The 5907-nt window shown below is 34.9% G+C and overlaps 1 pseudogene; it reads right to left on the bottom strand.

Annotated features, from left to right (window-relative positions):
- Window positions 1-3668: 3668 nt before the first annotated feature.
- On the bottom strand, window positions 3669-5551 carry LOC108478589 (phenylacetaldehyde synthase-like; annotated as a pseudogene).
- Window positions 5552-5907: the final 356 nt, after the last annotated feature.

Below are 5907 nucleotides of genomic sequence, written 5' to 3' on the forward strand. Positions count from 1 at the left end.
CTCGGAGAATAAGAAAAGCATGGATTGGTTTTTGGTGGATGAAGTTTGGTACGAAAAGTTTGAGGATATTCAATAGTAGGGGTTAAATCGTTCGCTTTTGGATCACATCCCGATTTTATTATCGTATGGTTCGTGGAATGGGGTCCAAGACCGTTTAAGTTTTTTAATGCGTGGGTTCATAACAAAGAGTGCATGAGTATTATTAGAAATGAATGGGGTTTGTTGGGTAATTCAATGGTAGGGTTTTAGGAAATTGAAGAAACTCAAAGGTGCTCTTAAAAATGGAATGGGAAGATAGAGTTACATTAGAGAGAAGGCTCAATGAGATTGAAGTTAGAATCATGTGTCCGGATGATTGTAGTGATGTTAGAGAACCTGTCGAAACGGAATTAGAGGAATAAAGAATTTGAATCTTGAAATGGGAATGATAAATAGGTTCAAGGAGTCTATTTGGAGGCAGAAATCGAGAATGTCATGGCTAAAAGAGGGTGACTCAAACACCACTTTTTTCTACAGAGCAGTAAAGTTCAAAGCGAAAAGAAGAACTGTGTGTGGATTGAAAATTGGAAATATGTGGATAAGTGATCTAAAGGCTTTGAAGGAGAAATTGTTTAATTTTTTTAGAAGGCATTTTAGCTGTCCCTCGAGGAAATGGAGAATGGATTTGGATTTGAATTTTAAGAGGCTAAGGGATATTGATGTTGCGAGATTGGAGAAGCCTTTCTCAACGGAGGAGATTAAGGAGGCTGTGTGGAGCTGCGATGTTAACAAAGCACCAGGCCCGGATGGCTTTAATTTATGCTTTTTAGAAAATCTTTGGGGTCGTAAAAGAGGATTTATTCGAGATGATGGTAAAAATTTTTAATACCGGTAAACTGGAAAAGAGTATTAATTAGTCTTTTATTGCGTTAAGTCCTAAAAACGCTCCATAGAGGTGTTCTTCTAGGTTAAGGACAAAGGTTCGAGACCATGGTCGCTATTTTCTATCTTCAAGGATATTGATTTAAGGGTGTCTAGTATTGAAAATGTTTCATTTTCCAAAGTGGATAAGCATGGTAATGTGATGGCTGCGTTGGCGTGCTTTGGTCCGAAAAGGCGGGGCATGTTTAAGGCATGGTGGTGATTAGTGTGTTTGTTCTCGCCTCGAGTGCGGTCCGGATGCACGCGTCTTGCGGGGTTTTTTAGCAGTTTGTTTTGTAATTGTTAGGGGTGTATTTGAGCAGGTTTTTATCTGTTGGTTGTCTGTTTTGTTGGTTGGGACTTGTTGAGTGGTGGGGGGTTTTGATTACTGTGTTGTGTCTGCGTATTTGTTTTTGTCCTCAGTCTTTGTGCTGGTTGTTTTTATTTTCTTCAACTTTGTATGCTGTTGATTTGATTAAGCGAAAAAATGATGAATTTGTAGTATTGGTTATTGATTAGGACTATTTTGTAAAGTGATTTTTGTTAGTTTTAGTTAAAGGACTAATTTGATAAAATATTAAAATTGATATAAAATTCTTGTGAATTTTGCATAATTATGGATTTTACTAGTATAGGAAGAAATTCGACTAACATGGGAAATTGTGAAAAATTGATAAATTTAAAATTTCGGGTTTAAAGACTAAATTGAAAGAAATGTAAAAGTTTATTGAAAACGTGTAAATAATAAAAACTTAAGTGTCACATGCATAAAAATAAGTTAGAATATGTATTTGAATTTGATAAATTGAATTTAATCATTATAGATACTCGTGTGGAGGATAACTGAGGAAAATGAAAAAATACATATTAGTCCCTGTGAGTCAATCATTAGCAAATATTAGGTAAGTTCATTCAATTTAGTTTGTATAATTTGGAATGTATTGAATTAGAATTGGTTGTTGAATGTTCAATTGATTGCTCAATGTTAATTAGTGTGAATTGAAGTAGAAATTTGCTTATATCGTTGTTCAGTAATGATATCTCTTGAGTTGGATGAACGGAGGATAAAGTACGATTGGCATGCCAATAGGTTATAGTGCGCGCTATACGAGATTGACTTGTGACGAGGCGATGATTGTATCTATATACTCATCTGTTAATGACTATGGTTGATAGGAAATACTGTTTATTACTCTTGTTATTATAAATGCTATGTTTAATTTGGTAAGTTTTATCATTTTAACTGTTAAAATTACTAAGCTCTATTGAAGCTTATTCGTGTCATTTTCTCGTTTCCTAGTAGATAACATTTTGTGGAATCAAACGTTTGGAAAAACTTGAGAATTACACTATCCAGTCACATAAGTTGAATGTTTTTGAAGTTAACTTTTGGGTTATATGGTATGTAATAGGTGAAATTTTGTAGATGTTTGAATTGTGAATTATGTGGTAAGTATGAAAGTGGTGAATGATGCCTATGTTTAGTGTTAACTTGTATGTGTTTATGTTTATGTCATGTTATTTGGTTATTTGGTATAATTTTTATATAAGTGTTTGAAATTATGATATGAATGTATATGTTTGAATGAGAAAAGCAATGGTAAGTTTTAGAACGAGATGATATATGATTTGAGAGTTTGAATGGTTACTTATTAATGTGTTTGGTGTATGAATTTGACATGGAGTATAGCCTTGAATTTGGTTAGTTTTGGAATGTGAGTTGAGGTGTCAAATGATGGCATATTGGTTAGACATAGGTTGAGTGAATTTGACATGTTTTTGGGTGTGTTTGAATGTGTTTGAGCATGAAATTGTAGTTGAAAATAGCTTGGCTTGGTGTTTAAGTTTTGGTGGAAAAATGACTTCAAATGCAAGCTTTTTAAGGTGCACATGGGCTGCCACACGACCATGTGCCACACACGGTCACCTCACACAGCCGTTTGTCATTATTATTTTTAGGTACAGGTTTCAGATAACCTCTAATATGACCGTGTGACCATTTTTTGAATATACACACGGTCCGTCACACAGTTGGGTACACGACCTCTGTTTTAAAAAAAATTGTCAATCTTTCCAAACTTCTTTTGATTTGTTTCAAAATGATCCTCAAATCTTTTCAAATTATTTTTAAGGCCCTGTAGGCTCGATTTAAGGCATATAAGTGTATTTCTACCTTGATTAAAATGAGTTATTGAATGTTATTATTTAACTTGCATAATTGTTTCTATTTGAAGTTAAATGCTATGTTTTGTACTGTAATACTTTGTAATCCTAATCCGACGACGGAGACGGGTAAAAGGTGTTACAAAAATCACATAAAATATAAATATTATAAATTAATAAAAATTTCATAATTGATTATATAATTGATTGAATAGAATGTATCCTTCTTTCCTATGTTTTTATTGTTATTAGTTTATTACTATAATACTATATTAATACTATTTTGGTATTGAGAAAAAAATTATTTATTCTAAAATAGTTAAATATAAAATAATTAAATATAAAATAATAATAATAATTTATATAACTTTAAATATGTACTTAAAAGATAAGTAAAATTGCGATTGAGTCTTAACTCGATTGACTTCGTATTATTATTAATGCATGAGGATGTGGGTTCGAGTGTGTTGAAACGTATTATCCTCTTTTTTAAAGAGTAGGGAGGAGTTACGGGTAGTTCTAGATATTATATTAAATAGAATGAAATGATAAAAATCTATAATGAAAATAATGTTTAAAAATAATTATTATAAAAAAAAGATGTCTTTCAAAATAAATAAATAATGTTTTTTCATAATCAAATTATATGAGTAGTTACAACATTATTGTGATAAATCTTTTAACAAACAATTGACTAAACACAAAATCAACGTAACAAACACGTTCGGTACATAAAACTTTATTACACAAAGTATACAAAAGTCAAGTCCATACTCAACATTCAAACTTATACACACACTCACTACATTTATACAAAAAAACTTGCTAATCCCGAATACGGATTAACTTTCCGTCAGCCAATTGGCCTGCTAGCCACATTTGGTTGAATTAAAAGAACGACTTGAATGGCGTTGAAACAAGACAGGGCACATCATTTTTTTTCCTAAATCATACTACATCAATAAACTTTGAGCTTTGTCTTGGATGAGTTTCCACAAGGCATCCACGTGGTGTTGTTGAGTTAGAGTTGTTCCAATGGCACATCGAATTACATAAATCCCACTCAACACTGCATGGCTCACGAACGCTCTTCCACTTGAATTTATGGCCTCCACCAATTTACAGTTCAGATCCTCCTCCTCCACCTTGGGCTTCAACCTGAAGCAAACCAATGCGAACTTTCTGGCCACTACGATCTCAAACCTCTCATCTTCTCCCACAAGTGCTTCGAATCGTTTAGCCATGGCGATATCGCTTCGAATGTGGTACATCAGGTTAGCCAGACCATATCGGCGAATCACAACCCAAAGCTTCAAAGCCCTAAAACGTCTACTCAATGCTATTTGCCAATCTTTGTAGTCCACCACTGCTTTGGATTTACTTGCGTTGTTTCTTAGAATTTCAGGGTCAGTTGACAATGAATCCACCAACAACTTCGGTTCCTTGATCCACAGAAGCAATCCATGTTTGTGAGAAACCATTTATGTGGATTCATGCTGATGGAGTTAGCAAGCTCCACTCCATCAAGATAATGGCGGAGCTCGGGGCAAATGCAGCCACTTCCTGCATATGCTGCATCAATGTGAAGCCAAAGCTTGAATTCCATGGCAACTTTGCCCAACTCTGCAATAGGATCGACAGCTCCAGAGGGTGTTGTCCCAGTGGTTGCACATAAAAATAATGGCACCAAACCAGATTTGATATCGTCTTCAATGACGAAGCGAAGGTTTTCAGGTGACAACGAAAACCCTGTCGAAAAAGATGTTTCAATTAACCGAGAATTTGATGGGGGAATGCCTACGAGTTTCCTGCCTTTTGGAAAGTGAAATGCGTTTGATCCGAAGCATAAACCACCAGTTTGGTTATGTTTTCCCAGCCTCCAAGCTCTTTCAAGGCTTTGTCCCTTGCAGCAGCCAAAACGCAAACAACAGCCTCACATGTACTGCCATGCAAGACTCCACCACCGGTTCCGGAGAACAAGAAGGAAGATGGTAGCTTAAGCATTTTGCCCATCCAATCCAAGACAATGGATTCGAGCTCAGTCGCCGCCGGTGACGAAATCCAGTTGAAACCAACGACATTAAAACCCGAACAAAGCATTTCCCCAAGAAAGCCAGCAGTGCTAGCATTTGCATGGAAATAGGCGAAGAAGTTGGGACTTTGCCAATGAGTCAGGCCTGGGATGATGCAATTGCTGACATCTTCGAGTATGTCTTGGAGTGGTTCAGGGCAATAAGGGGCTGACTCTGGCAACATGGCCGACAAATAACCAGGCTCAACGGTGCATTGAACTGGGTATTTCTCAAGGTTTTTATAGTAATCAGCAATGAAATCAATCACTGCTTTGGACTCGTTTGAGAAGGTCATTGGATCAAGGGGAAGGAATGTTTTTCTTGACGCACTTCCCATTTTATCAATATGCAAGTAAATGCTTCTTTGTTTCAGTGGGTATATTGGTATAATGAACACAAAAAAGATGGTATATTTGTATATTGAGGGAAGCAGACCAAGAGGGGTATATATAGCAAAAATTTTATTGGAATGATATATATAGGTAATTTAAATAAGAATTATATATATATTTTTAAGTTTATTATTTTAAAAAAAATATGAAAAGGGTTTATATTTTTTATTCTTACATTTTTTAGATCTATTTAAATTTAATTTTAAAAAGAGTAAGTCTTAACAAGCAAATAGACTAAACATTTAATTGGATGCCGGCACCATTTTTTTATCTAATTTAAAAGGGTAATTGCTTGATCAGCTCCTTGAACGTTTTATATAGTCACGCTTCAGTCCAGTGTTGCCAACGATAATGATGGCACCCAAAAAAAATATTTTTTT

Source organism: Gossypium arboreum, chromosome 13 (genome assembly GCF_025698485.1).
Source record: "Gossypium arboreum isolate Shixiya-1 chromosome 13, ASM2569848v2, whole genome shotgun sequence".
Lineage (NCBI taxonomy): Eukaryota > Viridiplantae > Streptophyta > Magnoliopsida > Malvales > Malvaceae > Gossypium > Gossypium arboreum.